Source organism: Crotalus tigris, unplaced genomic scaffold (assembly GCF_016545835.1).
Source record: "Crotalus tigris isolate CLP2741 ecotype Arizona unplaced genomic scaffold, ASM1654583v1 scf7180000024290.1160143, whole genome shotgun sequence".
NCBI lineage: Eukaryota > Metazoa > Chordata > Lepidosauria > Squamata > Viperidae > Crotalus > Crotalus tigris.
The window spans coordinates 1088813-1109607 of record NW_024100463.1 but is presented as its reverse complement, the minus strand read 5'-3'; the positions used below and the strand labels follow the sequence as shown (position 1 = coordinate 1109607).

Genomic DNA, 20795 nt, shown 5'->3' with positions numbered 1-20795 from the left:
GTCAGAGGGATTGCAGAGTAGTGATAGTACCATCTAGAAGGGCTTAGTCTGTTACCAAACATGTATTGCTACAAAATGCTAAAAGGTAGGGGTTTTTTTTTCAAACCACAAACCTATTAGCAAAAAGCTTAAGCCTTACCTTGGGGATCTATTCCTTTGCTTTCACTGATATAAAACAGTCCCTATTCTTCCCTTCATGAATCTACAAAATGCAAATGTGAGCAGACTACATCTTCCTGGAAGGTGCTTCTTTGATAAAATAAAAATATTTCATTCACTCACTTAATACAAAGATTACTTTCCAGCCATAAGGTAAAAGCTGCCTTGATACAACATTGGAAAATATATTGACAATTCAAGAATTTTCTTTTACACTTGTGTAGCAGCTATTTCAAAACAACATACTGTAATTTAGTTAAATGTTATAATGTTAAGCAAGAATATATATATTCTTGCTTAACAATATAACATATATATATATAAAATAAAAGTATGTATCACATAAGTATAATTGGTAAAGCATACTTGGTTGAAGGTTTTCACTGAGAGTCTAGTCTGAGGTTATATCTACCTATTGCTTCAAGTGATTGCAGTTATGCAATGGTACACAAGCGGACAAAAGTTTCCATCCTTACGACTCCAAATTCAAGTGCATAACTGGCACTATTGAGCAAGTTCATAAGCCTCCATGAACTCTGCACACTTTAGAAAAAGCCTTCCTTAAAATATATTTGCCTGCAGAAGCAAGCTTCTGTTAGGAACAATTTTCTTTTTTGTATTATATTTTTTTTAAAAAAAAATCCACATGATTTGGATATGGTGAATTTCTAAATATTTAAGTGAGGGAAAAATTTGATCCCCTGCTGATTTTGTACATTTGCCCACTGACAAAAAAATGATCAGTCTACAATTTTAATGGTAGGTTTATTTTAACAGTGAGAGACAGAATAATAACAACAACAAAAAAATCCAGAAAAAGGCATTTCAAAAAAGTTATAAATTGATTTGCATTTTAATGAATGAAAGGACTGAAATCCTGCAGCGCTCGCAAGGTCCCCCTGCTCACATGTACAGGCCCGCCTGGCAAAGTTTGGTGGAAACATTATGCTTTGGGGGTTTCTTCTGCTAAGGGGACAGGACAACTTTACCGCATCAAAGGGACAATAGACCATGAACCGTGAAATCTTGGGTGAGAACCTCCTTCCCTCAGTCAGGGCATTGAAAATGGGTCATGGATGGGTGTTCCAGCATGACAATGACTCAAAACACACGGCCAAGTTAACAAAGGAGTGGCTCAAGAAGAAGTACATTAAGGTCCTGGCCTAGCCAGTCTGCAGACCTTAATCCCATAGAAAATCTGTGGAGGGAGCTGAAGGTTTGAGCTGCCAAATGTCAGCCTCGAAACCTTAATGACTTGGAGAGGCTCTGCAAAGAGGAATGGGACAAAATCCCTCCTGAGATATTTGCAAACCTGGTGGCCAACTACAAGAAACATCTGACCTCTGTGACTGCCAACAAGGATTTTGCCACCAAGTACTAAGTCATGATTTGCGAAGGGGTCAAATACTTATTTCACTCATTAAAATGCAAATCAATTTATAACTTTTTTGAAATGCGCTTTTCAGGATTTTTTTTGTTGTTATTCTGTCTCTCACTGTTAAAATAAACCTACCATTAAAATTATAGACTGATCATTTCTTCATCAGTGGGCAAATGTACAAAATCAGCAGGGGATCAAATATTTTTTCCCCTCAGTGTAAATGATTCTCAGTAATATGTTTAGGCTAAAGATGCTTATTAGAGTTTATCTTTGTGATATAACCCCTTGGACTGAACTTTTGAGATAGGAACCTTACTAACTCATTAACAGGTGAGATACAAACAAGATACAATTGTACAATACTGCACAATAGTCGTCCAAGAGTAATAATCAAGTAAAAAGCTTTTATAAGAATTCTGTGAAACTTGGTAACTAATGCCAGTTTTTGCATATTCATAGAACTCTTTGTAAAATATACAGTACCTAGCAGGTTTAGAATTCACTAAATTTGAAGAGAATTTTCACCAAGCACAAACCACTTTCCCTTTATACTGGAGTAGAAGGAAACACAATCCGACATACTTGAGGTGCTTGAAAACTATTAATTAAAAGTTAATTATTGCCATAGGAGGATCAAGACTTGCCTACCAAAGAAGATGAGACATCTAATTTGTAGTAAACAGAGTGATTCAGTAACTACAATGTGACTCCAGCAATAGCACCATACCAGAGATTCATTTCCTGTGAAAAAGGTTGAAGCAGATTAATCTGAGCCATTACTGATTCAAAATAAGCTATGCTGAAGTTCCACTGAAATAATTTAACCTGCATCCTGGTAACTGCATTTGGGACTAGAGGGTAGTCATTGCAAAACCTATTATTGGAATATTTCAAACTGCTCTGCAATGTGGTTCCTAAAGATTACCGACCAAAAGGGTCTATACCATTTTAATAGCTATTTTCATTGCTCCTGGAGTTACACAGCAAATATAATTATCAGTTTAAAGATATGAAAAAGGGTTCCTAAAAAGTTCTTGAATATCTTACCAAGCAGAAATCTGGATTATGAATGCTAACTAATGTACAAGCAAATAAACTGTATTCAAATTAAATACTGAAAATAAAATCCATAAATGCTGGAACTGCTACCCAACACAATCTCTTACATTCCAGTCTTTGAAATAGGCCACATCTACCTGCTGATGGAGTGGCATCCTTACCCAGGATAAATTTTCCTTTCTTTTTGCATTTCTCTACCTCTGGTGCAGACAGTTGGGAAAACCTTTTATAGAACATCTGAGGGAATTCACTTAGAAGGAGAAAGTCTTATGCCATGAGACTGTATTCACTTTATTGTTCACCTGTTTCATCCAAGCAATTTTTAAAAAGACTTTTATACTAATATTGCATGTAAAGTGAAAAGAGTGTCAGAAAAAAACATAAATTTACATCAGTATAAATCATTACCTAAAACTAGTACAGATTTGAAATGAAATGCATATAATAAACTACAACAGAAATAGCTTGATAAGCCTTGGCAATATTATCCCGAGAAGAAAGCACAGAGTGTACAACATCTGAAATGGGAGGGGTTTTTAGCAATCCAAAAGAAGGCAAGAGTAACACTTCTCTCTGTAGAAATCTAATCTAATCTAATCTAATCTAATCTAATCTATGTAGTAATGGTCTCCTCTTCAATTTGTTCTCTACCAGGCTACAAATGATAGGGTTATGCATTATACTAAACCATAAAGTGGTTTAGTTGATTAAGCAAATTATGGAAACTCAGCCATTACGGCTTATGACAGTGCAATGTGTGAAGTCAGTCATGGAATATTCAACAAAACATGCTTAGGTATAACATAGGAACTTCTGCAGCAGTCTGCGAGTCCTTCTTGTTGAAATCTCATTGCTGCTTAAGCAGAACAATCAGGATTACCACACTGAATTCCCATCTGATCCTCAACAGTGCTAATGAGGACTTTGATAGTTGACATGGGCAGTCATAGATGATATCTGAGCTACAGGTGTCCTTAAAGACATAGAAAAGAAATAGCTAAAAGAAACTTTTGCCCTTTAAACTCAAGGGAGAGTTTAGTAAGTTTAGAAAGTAAAAGGGCACTGCAGAAATTGATATGGACGATCTGGTGGTTGTCAAAGCCCTTCCTTCATGCCTCTTATTTGGCTCCAACTACCCTTCTATGTAACAAGTTGCAGCTAGAGGTTAGACTCGTTAGAGCATGAGTTCTATTATTGTATGAATCAGAGCCCACCAACTCACATGTTCACAATTATACTATTGAGACTATTTATCTCTGGAAATTATTCCTTACAATTGAGGTTTCCCTTTTGTCCCACCAACCTCAGGGGCTCCTCAGGCAGTATCAGAGCTTGAAGACTAATAAATATAAAATAGCATAACAAAAACTTTTATAAAAAAAACTATAACCATATGCTGCTGTTTTAAAACCAAAGCTCCTGTAGCAATTAGGGCCTATTTTATCCAATATACTGATTCACAAAAACACACTTTTAGCTTAAAGAATCTTATGCTAAAGTATGTTTATTAGCTTCTAAAGCGCCAAGCCTTTTATACTTCTGGAACATGATCAGAACGTGTATATATAACAACAAAACTTTGGAAGTGATCCATGAAGCAACTACAACTGAATTATACCTTTCTAAAGTGTACAAGTATAGGTCCCTCTAGAAAGGTCATTCTTTGCAGGACAGGAAAAGAAAAGTCCAGAAGGGCAGAAAGCATTTGCTCAACAAGCAACATTCTGAAATTTGTAATAGTCCCTTAAAGCCAATGAGAAATAAAATACCCATCTCTAGAGTGTGTTATCTTGACTCATAAAGGAAGATATATTTTTTTTTAAGAAAAAGGAAATGATATCAAGAAAAAGCAGCACCAGAACACTGCAGGTTCTTGCCCCATCAGTTGCTGGAAAATCTGAGAAAGGTTGGCATGGCCAAAGCAAAAGAGCTGTGCCAAAGCTTTCTCCTTCATTCAATTCTTGGCTGGCCACTTCATTTCTCCTCTCCTCCCTTCCTCTTTCAAAGGAAGTGGGAACTCCTGGCCTCCCTACCAGCCTGCAGATTCATGGGAAGGCGAGAAAAACCTGAATGAATGGAATGAGAGGATTCCCAGCCGCAGAAGTCCAGATGGCAATTTCCACTCAATCACCCTCTGCTGGGTTAAAAAAAAAAAAAAAGGGGGGGGGGGGAAGGAGAAGAACAGGGAAAGCACGAGTGATGAGGATGATGGTTCTGAGGAAGGCCATAGTGTGATCACTGCTGTTGTTCTTCGCACCACCACCACCATTATCCACAACCTCCACCATCTACGGCTAGCAATAACAGACATCACATACCCGAATTTGGTGCTGGCGGGGAGTCTCGGCGGGTCTCATACCTACGGTGCTGAGGGAGGGGGCGCGCCACTACGCCGTGGCCCCCAGTGATGGCGTGAGGAGGACGGAGGAGGAGGGAGGAGGAGGAGGAGGAACGGGCTGTGGCGGAAGCGTGGCGTCCGGGCAGAGCTGTTGGCGGCGGAGCCGCATTGCTCTCTCTCCCCCTACAGCCGCCGCCGCCGCCGCCTTCTCCTCCTGCTGCTCAGCCACCCCTCAGCGGGGAAGCCAAAGCAGGAGCTCTGCTCGGCCCCCCCTTGCGCCGGAGTCCCCCCCCCCCGGGCTGCCGTGCCCGGGCTAGCTAAAGTCTGGGAAAGTGGGGGGGGGGAACCCTTGCAGAGGGCACCATACAAGCCCAGGCAGCCGCTTGTTACTATTACTGGGACCCGCACCGCTTCCTCACTTCCGGGAGAGACGCAGCGTGCGTGCTTACGTCACGGCCCGAAACAGCGCGAGCAAATCAGCGTCGAAAGCCACCCGGGCCGTTCGCTGGGAGGGGCTATTCAAAATAGAATTAATGCACGCTCGGCTCCGGGAGTTCGGAAGCCTTGGGTGGGGGCAAGGGGAGGGTGGATCGGCGGCCTGAGAGGGACGGAGGAGGGTGTGTGTGTGTCTGTGCGTGCGTGCGTGTGTGTGTGTGAGAGAGAGAGAGAGACAGAGTTCGGCGCGCGGAAGGGAAGCGCTTCCTTTTCGTTGCTCCAGCTGTCGCAGTGACTGTGTGCGCGTCGTCGCTCGGCTAAGCCGCGGGGAAACTGCCTAAGCCAGGAGGTGCAGAGGGCGCCGTAGATGCTAGGGCAGGCGAGCCTCCCGCGTGAAAGAGACCACGCGTTTTCACCTTGGCAGATTTAAGTTCGCGTCACGGTGTCGTGGTTTGCAGGATCTCTTTTGCCTTGGGGATTCCGGCAGTCACTGCCAAAGGAAGCCGCATCTGTGCAACCCAGGGCTTTCTGGTCCCTCCCCCCGCTTGCCCAGTGAAATATGAAAGCATTGGCATTTTCGGAAGAAATTCAGCAGCTCTTTGCATGCTTTCAGGCTGACCATTAGATAAGCACACCATTGCTATGCTACAAGCTGAGGAAGTGGGTGGAAGTGGCTGGTTCTGCCTGGCACTTCTTCTCATGTCTGTGGCATTCTCAGTGCCAGACTGAGAAAGACGGGAGCCTCTGCTGTTAAACAACTGAGAGTGCATATCTGCAGGTGGACAGAGGTGGCAGCTTTCCCTTTTGGGGGGGGGACTGGGGGGGAGGCCACCAACTGAGGCAATTTGGTATGGTGGTTAAGTGATCAGGCTAGAAATCAGGAGAGTATACAAAGCCTGCTAGATGACTTGGGCCAGTCACTAAGCAGGCAAGGGCAAACTACCTCTGAGAAGCCTAGCCAGGAAATCCTCAGGGACCAGCTTCAGCTGGTGGAGAATGCAGTAGCCCAGGTTGTAAATGGGGCTGGTTATTCAGTGCATACAATTAGTCCTTGACTTAAAACCGTTCATTTAGTGTCTGTCTGAAGCTACAACAGCACTGGAAAAATGGCCGTTTTTCAAACTTAGCAACCATTGCCACATCCCCAAGATCACACAATTAAAATGTAGATGTTCAGCAACTGACTCATGTTTATGATGGTTGCAGTGTCCCGGGATCATGTGATCACTTTCTGACAAGCAAAGTCAATGGAGAAGCCGGATTCACTTAACAACCATATTACTAGCTTAAGAATTTCTGTGATTCCCTTAACAACTGTGGCAAGCAAAGTCGTAAAAATGGGGCAAAATTCACTTAACAAATGTTTCACTTTGTAACAGAAATTTTGGGCTCAATCGTAGTCATAAGTTGAGGACTACCTGTATATAACATCTCTACTCTGGGAGCTAATTTGGTTGACACTATACTTCCAGGTGCAATTCAAGATGCTGGTTGTCACCTTTAAAGCCCTTTATGACTTGGGACCCAATTACTTGAAGGACCATTTCTCCTCAGTTGTTTCTGCCTGCCCGATCTGGTCAAGCACAATGGGCATTTGGCAGATCCCAGATGTTGTGTCTTTTCTGCTATAGCATTCGCTTCATGGAACATTTTGCCTTCAGAGATCAGGCTACAGGTAGTCCTCAACTTAGGACAGTGGTTCTCAACCTGTGGGTCGGGACCCCATTTGGGGTCGAACGACCATTTCACGGGGGTCGCCAAATAACGCAGTCCGCCATTTTTTTCTCCCCTTTTCCTTAGCTGTGCTACTCCCTTTTATTCTATTGGGTTTCAAAAGCCAATAGGGGCGACTTCCGGTGGATTTTGCGCGCGCGATGGCAGCTACTTTGTAGCCGTCTCTCCTGGGTAAGTGTAAGAACCACTATGAACAGCAGACACCAGCTGTTCAGCGGTTCAAAATCCCCCTCCCGGGCAAAGGGGGGGGGGTAGAGAGTGTCTGAATAGTGGTAGAGCCTCTTTTGCACCCCCCAAGTTTTTTTGGGGGGGGGTGAAAGGAGTGCTCCCACGGAGTTCAGACTTGTCTCCGCTTCCCAGCTGTTTTTGTCCTCAGGGACAAAACGAGCCGCTGCAAACACCTCCGTGCTTAAAGAGAACTGGTGAGTGTTTTTTTTTTATAAACGGACAGAGCTGAGTAGAGGATTTAGTTTTTGCTTTCTTTGATTTATTCGGATTTTAAGTTTTAAGACTTGTTTCTATTTTTATTCTCTCTTTTTATTTTTTTTTCTTTGTTGAAAGGGAAAGTAAAATGGCGATCGGCAAATCTTTCGGTGTTTTTTTTCTGGAAGTTAGAATGCTGACCGGCAGGCCTTTTGGTGTTTCTCTTTTTTTCCTTTCCCTTTCTCTTTTTATTTTCTTATGATTGGAATGGTTGTTTTTGGTATTTCTAAGTATTTTTTTTGGAACGGACTTTTTCTATTTAATTATTTTTTTTTCTTCTCCCCCTTTTTTTTTCTTTGAACTCCCTTCTTTTTATTGTAATGACCCTTTTTTGAAGGATTTTTTTCTGTTTAATTTTTGCAATTTAAGAAGGAGTAAAGCTTTTTTTTAATTCCTTTTCTCTTCTTTTTTTTCCCTTTTTTCTTTTTATTATAATGACCTTCTTTGGAGGGAGTTATGATTTTTGAAGGAATTTTTATAATTTTTTAAGGACTAAAGGTTTTTCTCTAAGATGGCTCCAAAGCGTCCAGGTATTTCTACAGCTTTTAAATCAACAGTTTCACCCTCTTCTGGGGGTCAGCTAATAACTATGAAGGATTTGCAAGACATGATGGGAGATGTTATAATTCAAATTAGGGCAGAAATGAAAAAGATTTTAGAGGAAAATAACAAGATCTTGAGACAAGATTTTGTTCTGGCTTTAGAAGGAGTTGCTTCTGTTCTTGAAAAGGTGAACTCCCATGTGGAAGAGGTAGATGAAAAAGTGGATATAATGGAGGGGAAAATTGAAAGTATGGAAAAAGAAATGGAAAATGAGATTCTTATGCTTCAATATGGACAAATGGAATATGCCTTAAGAATCAGAGGCCTGGGAGAGTCTTTGCAAGGAGATCTGAAAGAGATGGTTGCAAAGGACTTTGCATTGATTTTGAATAAAGAAAAAGAGGGAATACTTAGTGAAATTGAAAAATTATTTAGGGTTAACTCTGTGGTGGCAGCACAGAAGAATCTGCCAAGAGATGTGGTAATTTACTTTGGTAAAAGATCTTTACGCAATGAAATTGTGCAAGCCTATTATAAGAAGAGATTTCAAATTGCTTCACAAGATGTTATAATTTTTAAGGAGATCCCATCTAAAATTTTAAGAAGAAGAAAGGAGTTTGCTTTTCTAGCAAATGAACTTAAAAAGAGAAAAATTTTATTCAGATGGGATGTTCCGATTGGAATGGTGGTGAACTACCTGGGGACATGTTATAGACTTAATACTGTTTCTCAAGCAAAAGATTTTTATACCTCGGTCCTGGGGGTATGTGTATCGCCATCTATTAAGTTTAAAGCTTTGGAAGAAAAGAATGTAGAATTACAGTTTGAAGAGCCTATATTTATGAAAATTGGGGAACCCTTGCTTGAGAGGCCCCAACAAGTCCAGGTTGAGGAACAGAAGACAACTTGTGTAGCATACAATTGCAAAGAAAAGCAGCAACAGAAGAAGGTCTCTGAATCTCTGGGAGAAGTTAGACCTACAAAGTCTTTGGAGCAATTTTCAGAAATGGAAATTGGGAAATTTCAGTTTGAGGGGCACCAACAAGAGAGGAACGGGCAGAGGATAACTTGTACAACTTATAATTGTTTAAACTTGTGTTTTGAAGGGATTATAATTTGTTTATTTCAGTGAGGGGATTCTAATAAATTTGTGTTTCGAAGGGAGTATAACTTGTTTAAGTTTCAAGTAATGCTTAAATTTGGTTTTTAAATATTATTATTAATATTTCTAAGAGAAAATAATTTGTTTAATTAAATTTATAGATTTGTTTAGGAAAGAAAGTAATGTTTAAATCTGTGTTTTTGGAGGAAGTCTATATAGAATGATGATTGTATTTAGATTTGTTTAGGATTCAAAAGTGTTTCAAGTTTTTAAATATTATTATTAATATTTTTAAGAGAAAATAATTTGTTTAACTAAATGTGTCTAGATTTGTTTAGGATTTTTAAGTTTTTTTTTTTGGATAGGTGAGAAGATTATGAAGATTGAAGGAAATATGTATTTACTTTAAGTTTTCTAAGAGTATTTAGTTTTAATGGTATAACAAAGGTTTATATGTTTATTTTTTTGTATTAGGATAAAGAAAGAGGGAGAAATTAGATTTTATATTATAGGCATAGATATTCAAAGAAAGTAATGTTTAAATTTGCGTTTTTGGAGGGAGTTTATATAGAATGATGATTGTATTTAAATTTGTTTAGGTTTTAAAAGTGTTTTAAGTTTTTTTCTCAATTAAGCCTGTACTTAGCTCTGGGAAGTCCAGGGGAGGGTTTGGGAGGTTGGGGAGGAGGGGGGTGAGGTAGGGTTGGGGGGGGTATGGGAAGGGGATTTGTTTTTGTAAAAATTTAAAAATTTTCAATAAAAAAAAAAAAGCCAATAGGAATTGTCCAGGCTGTCTCTGCCCTGCTGAGCCCGCCAAAAGTTCCATTCTGCAAACGGTGCTGCACCAGTTGAATAGTCCTCGACTTACGACCGGTTGAGTAGTCCTCGACTTACGACCGGTTGGGGGTCGCGGCATTAAAAAGGTTGAGAACCACTGACTTAGGACCTAAATTGAGCCCAACAGTTCTTAAGTGAGTTTTGGCCCATTTTATGACCTTTCAGGTTGTTAAGTGAATCACTGTGGTTAAATTAGTAACATGGTTGTTAAGTGAATATGGCTTCTGCATTGACTTTGCTCATCAGAAGACTGCAAAAATGATCACATGACCCCGGGACACTGCAATCAACATCAATACATGCCAGTTGCCAAATGTCTGAATTTTGACTATGTGATCATAGGGATGCTGCAACAGTCGTAAGTGTGAAAAAGAGTCATAAGTCACTTTTTCAGTACCATTGTAACTTAGAATGGTCACTAAACAAAAGGTTGTAAGTCAAGGACTACCTGTAATCCTGACCCCCTGGCTTTTTTATAAGTCCTTAAAGACTTGACTTTGTGGACAGGCCTGGGGCCCAGAGTATATGTAAGGACCAGTTTTGTGATTAATTTAGTCATTATGATGGGTGATTTATTTTCAGCTCCTATGCATTTTAATGTACATTATTTAATTGTTTTTCTTTTTTAAATTTTGCTCATTGTCCGGAGTCATTGGTGAGATGGGTGGGCATACAAAATAAAGGAAGGAAGGAAGGAAGGAAGGAAGGAAGGAAGGAAGGAAGGAAGGAAGGAAGGAAGGAAGGAAGGAAGGAAGGAAGGAAGGCTCTGTCAAGTTTGGGAATATGAAGTGGGCCTATCACATCTGGGCTACAAAATTTCAGACCACGCTGGATTGCTGCAAAATACAGAAAACTATAGCTCTTTGCTGCCTTCTTGTTGGCATCACATTATTATAATTGGAGCCTTAGCAGTTCCTCCACTTTTTAACCACTGGTGTTCTTCCATTTTTATTGAATGGATTCAGATAATAATAAGTAACGAAATAGCCAAACTATGCTGAGATCCTAAGTGCAAAATTGGGTTGGGGTAATGGTATGTCCTTGGAATTCACTTTTGTTTAATCTAGCAGCCCAGAAAATAAGCCCATGAAGGTATGTTTGAGTACCAAGTCTTCTACAGCCATTCTTTGAACGCACAGTTTTGGTTCTACTTGCGTTTGTTGCATAGACCAGTGGTTCTTAACCTTTTTGAATGAATCGCCCCCTTGAGCCAATGAGGAAGTTGTCATCGCCCCCCTCCCCCAACATAACCTCTCAATCACAACATGGGAAATAATTCTCCAATTTATGCAAACACTTTTTTTGTTTTCTTTAAAATTGTTCATCAGGACATATCGATGCAAATAATTTATTTCCAGTCTTTTCCCCATATCTCCCATATTCTAGCTAATGATGTGCCACTGTATGGGTGGAGGCTGCTGCGCAATGCGCATGAAGATAAGCAATGCGTATTTACATATATACGGCATTCTGTACTGAAGCTAGCTGGAGGAACATTTGAAAACAATTCAATCCACTAATAGCGAGCGATCTGATGTTTTTGTAGGACAGATATACAGCGATTCACTGTACGAAAAAGTCTCAAAAGTGTCCCCAAAACTTCTCGCTCCATCGCCCCCATATCGCCCCCTTTTTGTTCCTTCGCCCCCACGTCGCCCTTTTTCGTTCCATTGCCCCCCTGAAAAATGAAATTGCAATATCGCCCAGGTTAAAAACCACTGGCATAGACCAAGGAGGCAACCTGTTTGTCCTTATTAAAAAATGGATTCAGAAAAATTTAAATGACAGTCTCTGAGTTCTTGTGGGCTTTCTTAATAAAAGCATACAAAGCACACACAAAAATCCAACGTTCTGTGTATGCTGAGGTTGTATCTAGTGGTCTGATACTGACATAACAATTATACAGTTATGTTAGTCTGATCCAACACAGTTGTGGTTTTGCGGGTCTTCCAGAAAACTGGCATTCCCTTTCATTTCAACCTGAATTGAATTTCTCATTCATTTAGTGAATGAAGCATTAGGGCTTCATTCACTAAATGCCACCTATTTTGATATAGGTATAAAATTAGATAAGTGGAAGCATGCTCTGCTAGATCAAACTAGTCCATCAGTCTGTTCTTGCACTGGCCAACCAGCTGCAACAGAGAGCCCATCAGTATGCCAGAGACAGTCATCCTGTCATCAAAGCTAATAGCCGTTGATCCCCAAAACTTCCATGAATTGGCCCAGCCCTTTTTTAAAGCCAGGCAAGCTGGTAGCCAGCACCAAATCTCATTAGTCTTCAAAAAGACTTCTTCATGATATATTTTTGAATGCACCCTTAGTTGTCAGCTGTTCTAATGATGGAAAAAAATAAAAGGGAATACTATAACTGTCTAATTTATTTCTTGCAGTTCAGGCTCTTTCTGGTCTTGACAAGTGTTACACGACTAATGTATTGAATCAAGCTGCGCCGTTTAGCTGAATGAATTTACTACCGCTTGTCAAATTTGCACAGGATTTAAGCTTTGATCTTAGGAGTATGGATAAAGATTAAGAATGCTTACAGAAGATGTATATTTCCTGGTGCACATTACAGGATAGCAAAATGGGACTTCCGGTGGATTTTGCGTGCGTGATGGCGGCTACTTTGTAGCCGTCCTCCTGGGTAAGTGTAAGAACCGCTATGAACAGCAGATATCAGCTGTTCAGCGGTTCAAAATCCCCCTCCCGGGCAAAGGGGGGGGGTAGAGAGTGTCTGAATAGTGGTAGAGCCTCTTTCGCACCCCCCAAGTTTTTTTTTTGGGGGGGTGAAAGGAGTGCTCCCACGGAGTTCAGACTTGTCTCCGCTTCCCAGCTGTTTTTGTCCTCAGGGACAAAACGAGCCGCCGCAAACACCTCCGTGCTTAAAGAGAACTGGTGAGTTTTTTTTTTTTAAATGGACAGAGCTGAGTAGAGGATTTAGTTTTTGCTTTCTTTGACTTATTTGGATTTTAAGTTTTAAGATTTGTTTCTATTTTTATTCTCTCTTTTTATTTTTTTTCTTTGTTGAAAGGGAAAGTAAAATGGCGATCGGCAAACTCCTCGGTGTTTTTTTTTCTGGAAGTTAGAATGCTGACCGGCAGGCTTTTTGGTGTTTTTCTTTCTTTCCTTTCCCTTTCTCTTTTTATTTTCTTATGATTGGAATGGTTGTTTTTGGTATCTCTAAGTATTTTTTTTGGAACGGACTTTTTTTATTTAATTATTATTATTTTTTTTTTCTTCTCCCTTTTTTTTTCCTTTGAACTCCCTTTTTTTTTATTGTAATGACCCTTTTTTGAAGGACTTTTTTTCTGTTTAATTTTTTGTAATTTTTAAGAAGGAGTAAAACTTTTTTTTAATTCTTTTTCTCTTCCTTTTTTTCCCTTTTTTCTTTTTATTATAATGACCTTCTTTGGAGGGAGTTATGATTTTTGAAGGAATTTTTATAATTTCTTAAGAAGGACTAAAGGTTTTTCTTTAAGATGGCTCCAAAGCGTCCAGGGATTTCTACAGTTTCTAAATCAACAGTTTCACCCTCTTCTGGGGGTCAGCTAATAACTATGAAGGACTTGCAAGACATGATGGGAGATGTTATAATTCAAATTAGGGCAGAAATGAAAAAGATTTTAGAGGAAAACAATAAGATCTTGAGACAAGATTTTGTTTTGGCTTTAGAAGGTGTTGCTTCTGTTCTTGAAAAGGTGAACTCCCATGTGGAAGAGGTAGCTGAAAAAGTGGACATAATGGAGGGGAAAATTGAAAGTATGGAAAAAGAAATGGAAAATGAGATTCTTATGCTTCAATATGGACAAATGGAATATGCCTTAAGAATTAGAGGCCTGGGAGAGTCTTTGCAAGGAGATCTGAAGGAGATGGTTGCAAAGGACTTTGCATTGATTTTGAATAAAGAAAAAGAGGGAATACTTAATGAAATTGAAAAATTATTTAGGGTTAACTCTGTGGTGGCAGCACAGAAGAATCTGCCAAGAGATGTGGTAATTTACTTTGGTAAAAGATCTTTACGCAATGAAATTGTGCAAGCCTATTATAAGAAGAGATTTCAAATTGCTTCACAAGATGTTATAATTTTTAAAGAGATCCCATCTAAAATTTTAAGAAGAAGAAAGGAGTTTGCATTTTTAGCAAATGAACTTAAAAAGAGAAAAATTTCATTTAGATGGGATGTTCCGATTGGAATGGTGGTGAATTACCTGGGGACATGTTATAGACTTAATACTGTTTTTCAAGCAAAAGATTTTTATACTTCGGTCCTGGGGGTATGTGCATCGCCATCAATTAAGTTTAAAGCTTTGGAAGAAAAGAATGTAGAATCACAGTTTGAAGAGCCTATATTTATGAAAACTGGAGAATCTTTGTGTGAGAGGCCTCAACAAGTCCAGGTTGAGGAGCAGAAGACAACTTGTGCAGTATATAATCCCAAAGAAAAGCAGCAACAGAAGAAGGTTAAGGAAGTTTCATATTTAGTGGTTTCTGAATCTCTGGGAGATGTTAGACCTACAAAGTCTTTGGAGCAATCTTTAAGGGTGGAATTGTTGCCTGAAATGGAAACTGGGAAATCTCAGTCTGAGGGGCATCAACAAGAGAGGAACGGGCAGAGGATAACTTGTACAACTTACAATTGTAAAGATCAATACAAGGAGGAATTTAAGGAACCCTTATTGGCTTCGGAGTCGATGGGAGATTCAGGAATTTTGGAGCAGTCTCCTAAGGCAGAACTTGCAGCATTTCTTACGAGTTTGATACAAGAATGGAGAAGGGAAATGGAAGAATGGAAGAATGGAGAATGGAAAAAACTGGAATGTGAATAATTAATAATACTAATATAATTGAGATTGATAAGGATGTAGTTTTTTATGGATGGAATTAGTTATTGGTGAAGATTGAAATGTTTAATGTGTTTATTAACTTTGTTGTTTTAAGTTTTGAACCTTTAATGATAATATTGTTTAAATTTGTGTTTTGAAGGGATTATAATTTGCTTATTTTAGTGAGTGGATTCTAATGTTTTAAATTTTAAAAATTTGTGGTTTTGGAGGGAGTTTATATAGAGTGATGATTGTATTTAGATTTGTTTAGGATTTAAAAGTGTTTTTAGTTTTTAAATATTATTATTAATATTTTTAAGACAAAATAATTTGTTTAATTAAATGTGCTTAGATTTGTTTAGGACTTATAGGTTTTTTAAGTTTTTGTTTTTTTTTTTTTTCTTTTTGGATAGGAGAGAAGATTATGAAGATTGAAGGAAATATGTACTTACTTTAAGTTCTTTAAGAGTATTTAGCTTTAATGGTATAACAAAGATTTGTATGTTTATTTTTTCGTTTTAGGATAAAGAAAGAGGGAGAAATTAGATTTTATATTATAGATATAGATATTCAAAGAAAGTAATGTTTAAATTTGTGTTTTTGGAGGGAGCTTATATAGAATGATGATTGTATTTAAATTTGTTTAGGTTTTAAAAGTGTTTTAAGTTTTTTTTTTTTTTTAATTAAGCCTGTACTCAGCTCTGGGAAGTCCAGGGGAGGGTTTGGGAGGTTGGGAAGGGGGGGGGGTGAGGTAGGGGGGGGTATGGGAAGGGGATTTGTTTTTGTAAAATGTAAAAATTTTCAATAAAAAAATAAAAAAAAAAAAAGGATAGCAAAATGGGTAAGTTGCCTCTATCGCCTCACAAACTGGAGGCTGTTTGGCTCTCCCCCCCCCTCTTTTCAACCAATCCATTCCTTTCTTTTGATGTCTGTCCTTAACATGCTGACAGAAATCACACACACTTAGTCAGAAGAGTATTGAAAATTCAAACAGGTTATTAACGACAGCATAGGCATTAGTCAATAGTTTTTCTCTATACTTGTTTTTTAATCACTTCAAATTGATTGACGGTAATAGCAACTAGCAGCCATTTCTGGAGTGGGGGGGAATGCAACATTGTTTTTTAACTTAATGTAATGGTGTTTGCAAACCAGCCCCATGATATACAAAAAGGATGTTCATTTTCTTTGGGACTATGTTACCTTAGCCTTTCGAGAATCTCTCACAGATTTCTTAATGAGTAAGATGAACAATTTTGTTCCCTGGTGTACCTGCGCCCATACCTTTTTACAGAGGCAGACATTCTTCTTTGTTGACTTAACTTTCTGTAGCAGTGCAATAATGCAAAGGAAAAAAAAGCAAGATCTATTGTAATTATAGGTGAATTCTGAATAATAAGGGGAAAAATTAATTCCAGGAGGCAAAATATAGTTAATTGATATATGTCAAACTTTTTTTGCCTCCAGTTCTGCATGTACACTTGGGAAAGTAAAAAGGACATACTGAACATAATAGGACTTACCTATGAGTAACCATGCATAGGAATGCATAGTTTAAACTGGATTATTTTTCTACTAGGGAAAACATTTTAAAACTTGAGAATTTCACTAGGCAGGAAGTGATGAAGGGGTCCAATATCACAATCTTTTATAGTTTCTTTAATGTTTTCCCATTGTTTATTTGTCTTTCACTTTTTCCTCAAAGAGGCAATGATGGAAAAGCTATACCAGGGATAGGCAACCTTGGCTCTTTTATGACTTGTGGACTTCAACTCCCAGAATTCCTGAGCCAGCATGGCTCAGCTTGGAAACTCTTCCTTTCCCCTCGGCATGGCTGGCTCAGGAATTCTGGGAGTTGAAGTCCACGAGTCATAAAAGAGCCAAGATTGCCTACCCCTGAGCTATACAGTGTATTTTGATGGATGTTGCTCAGAGATTTCTGCCTGGGATTATTCTTAGCCTATTTTGCAAGAAACAGAGTTTGCAAGAAACAGAGTGTATCTGCTGCCACTAAACAACCTGCTCAAATATCCTTTTTGCAGCAACTTATTTAATTGCTCCTGTATGAAATTTGGTTCTTGGATGGCATAGGATGCTGTCTTTAGATTTTCCACTTGTGTGACCAGATTTTCATTGCAACCACTAATTTCCATTCAGCCAGTTGTTTGTTTTCAATGTACTGCTTGCTTTTACTTGATTTGAAGCATTATTTTAAGCTTCTTATCTTTGTTACTGCCTTGATTTGTGTTGTTTTTGATTTTTCCCCCGGAGAGTTGATACTGAAGTGCTGCAGATATAAGATAGACTTTTAAGGAATGGGACTTCAGCTCCCTGTCTTTTATAAAATGTTTACCAAACACATTTTATTGCTAAGAAAATCTGTTAAGAAATAGATTGGAGAACGAGTCCACATTTCCTTACAGTCAATACTTTATTAAAACCACTAGTCACAAGGAACAGACCATGAAACAAATAAAACTGTTTCTGTGCCTAGGCTGACAGTATTATAACATAATCTAATAATTGAATTTACTGTATTAAAAATTCCCATTCTGCCGATTTCTGTGCACCTTAACTGAATGGGAATCTACTAACCTGAGCATTTGGCAAGCTGTACTTAGTTTTGAAAAAAAAAAAAAAGCAACAAAGCGCTTTTCAAACTCTCAAAATAGTATATGCTACTACTTATATAGTACATAATTCACACAATTTCTTGGCTTCAATTTGTTCTGAGACAATATGTATGCAGAATTCTAACAGGGCTTTATTTTAGATAACTAACCTTAACTCTAATCCCAACCATAAGATTTTTTAGGGATTAGCTCTCTGGAATTCTCCAGATATGAGTGTAATTTCCACAACTGCCAGTCAACATGGTCACTATACTATCTAGGAATTCTGTTGTCAACATATCTGTAAAGTGTCAAAATGGAGGGAAGGGTACCATAGTGTTAACATAGCCTGCCACTGTTATTCCAATGTCTACATAAAGATTCTCAACTTGTTCCCAAATTTGGGAAGCATCAAGCTGATCATGGCTGATGTCAAAAAAAGCTAAATAGGGTTGGACCTGCTTAGTACTTCAATAAAACAAGTACTGTGATGAAGGGAACCAATGTTGCTGGCTAAGATTATCTCCTTTAAGGCCTCAACAAATCAAAACAAAGGCCCCTGCATCATTTGGTTCCCCAAAATACTGGCACTTGAGAAGAGAATTAATTTCTCCCGTTGAAAAGCTTTACTCAGAGAAGAGGTCAGAGACCACTCAGAAAAGAAGTTGGCCATGTGTTCACAGCCAAGGCTGGAAGGCTTACTGAGACTGTGTGAGGGCAGAAGGTCAGGCCTCAAACTGCTCTTGCCAGGTCTGTTTAATTCCTTGGTTAGATATTTTAAAAGTTACTTCAAGCTCTTGATTCGGACTGCTGAGACTCCAAAAGAGCATTTTGGTTGTTATCTTCTGCCCCTGAATGCTCAAGGGATTGAGGAGAATAAACTTCAGAAGGATTTCTATGGCTCTCGGAAAATCCATGTTTGCTTTCTGTTACTCGAGTCAGCTTCCCACCTCTCTGTCTACCAGCGTCTCTTAACAAACACCATTAGGAAATCCAAGACTAGGAAGTAAATACTTTAAAATATATATATTCTGAGAGAGGGCAGCAGCAAACCACTTCTGTATCACTGTATGGAAAATAATCTAGGTCCTTCAATTAAGTCAGCAGAAATAGTGCTACCAATAGCAACTCAGATCTTTCTTTTTTCTTTTTTACTTACAATTGGGGTGTCTGTATCCCAAGGGCTTCAGGAGTTTGTGTTTGTAGTAATACAGAAACAGGAGAGTAGAAATGGGGGGGGGGGGTGGACAGGAATGCCCCTGGCATTTTTTACATGTTTGTATCAGCACTCCTGAGCTGCCATACTTTATGTACTCTTGATTTGCCTCTCCTTTTGTCTACAATTCTTTACACATTTAATTTTCCTTGTTGATATGGTTTCTTCCCAAGATGTTAGCTGCCTTTGAGCCATCTCACAACTCATTTCCTCTTAGCAAACATTAAAAGAAAGAAGAAAACCTACATCTGTGAAGTCAAGAAGTTGCTAGTGGTGGAATTGCTACCACACAAAAATATAGGACTGAGGATCCAGGAAACATCTTTCCCTAAAAGGTAGCAGGATACCTTAAAAAGGGACTGCTGGGCTGTTTTTAGTCAATGGGACAAAAAGGGCAAAATATTCCTTTGTGTCACCTGAATTACCATGGTGAAGATTCAAATATGATCTCATACCAACTATGAGCTCCAGTCATATTCAACACGAGTCTTCCTCTAGCAGTTCTTAAGTGTTTCCTCTTCTGCTTCAACTTCCTGAGATTCAATTGTATTGTTTTGGATACAGACCAAAACAATTACTTCAGATGAGTATTGTTTCAAATCTTCCATCCTGTTTTGGCAATATGATTGATGTTGTGCACTTAAGAACATGTCTCCTCAACTCCATGACAGGAGTTTCTACGCTTGAGCTGTTTTGCACCAAATCTCTTAAATGCAGAGATAGCTTTGCTAACCCTAGGTTTTGCCCTTGATTCTTTTCTTAGGAAAGTCCTTGGACAAGCTGCACTCTGAGGAGAGTAAAGCCTTTGAACAAGTTATATGGGTCCCTAGCTCACATCACCTGAGAGATGCACATTGGATGATCTTCAGGTGACTCACATTTGTCTCATTCAGTCCCTGAGCAGTACCATTCACTGGTGCTCCCATGGAAGAAGATGTCAAGTGACACCTGGCTGTCCTTTTTAATCAAGGGTAGAAATTCAAATTCCCAATTGACTGCAAGGTTAAGTTTAGGCCTCAGTGAAAATGAAAGCATAGATTTAAAAGAGATATATTTCAAAATAGTTTTAAAAAATATCCTTTCATCGAAATTAACATTTTTTTCTAGGTAGCCCTCCTGCTTTGCATGATGATTTCAGTCCAGGAAAAAATAACTGCTGGATAGTGTTCAAGATAAACTAAATTGGACTGCAGAACTCCAGACAACTAGTGGGTGGGAACCAAGAGTTTGGAGTTTTCTATATCTCTTTGCTGCCATCTAGAGAGGTTTGTTCTGAGTTACCTTGCCCCTTCTATTGAGAAAGAAGTGTTGATAACAATGAATATTAATTATTCCAAAATCTAGGAAGATGGCTTTATTTCTCTATCAGCTTCAGGGTTTAAGCCCTTCATCTCTCCTCCCCCCCCCATTAAACAACAACAGACCGCATCAATGGATCTTCAGCCTTTAGTGTAACTGAGGGCACCAACAAGTCAGTTTGGACTGACTCTTTCCTTCTGACCTTGCTGATTTCATCTGAGAAAATCCATCCCAACCTCTCCTTCATAATTTCTGTTTCCTAATGCTCTGCAGAAGATACATCTATTTGCAGGGCATAAAGAGGCAAAATGGCAGCCATGATTGTATGATCAAAGTCCCTGCCATGTTTACAAATGTCACATGTTTAATGCACAAAAATGAACAACCACAGCCACCATTTTGACTTGTTTTGATTCCTCTATGGATGACTCTATCTACTTGAATATATATATCTTCTAAAGGTCTCATGTCAGATACTTTATAACCTTCAATTTGGTGAGATTAAAAGCTACAGGGCAACAAATTATTGAACAGAGGTAACTCAAATAGTCCAATTGTAGAATATTAGGATCTATTACTTCCAAGGGAATAAAATGTGGGTAAGTTGCTTCAGTCCCACTGCCATGCTACTGCAGGTAGCTGTGATCATGTGATCCTCATTTTCAAATTTTCCTGATAGTTTCCCAGCCACTCACACAATCCCTCACTCCCTCTCCTATCCAGCAGCAGCCATTACCTGCCAGCTGGGAAGGGAATGGAAGGGAAAGAGAA

The 20795-nt window shown here is 38.9% G+C and overlaps 1 protein-coding gene across 1 annotated transcript in view; it reads right to left on the bottom strand.

Moving 5' to 3' along the window:
* The window catches only part of SPOPL (speckle type BTB/POZ protein like), a 51069-nt gene extending 45701 nt beyond the window's left edge, over positions 1–5368 (bottom strand). Inside the window, exon 1 of the mRNA XM_039323968.1 lies at positions 4918–5368. The gene's annotated coding sequence lies outside the window, so the exon portion shown is untranslated. The remainder of the gene's footprint in view (positions 1–4917) is intronic.
* Between the last annotated feature and the right edge of the window lie 15427 nt (positions 5369–20795).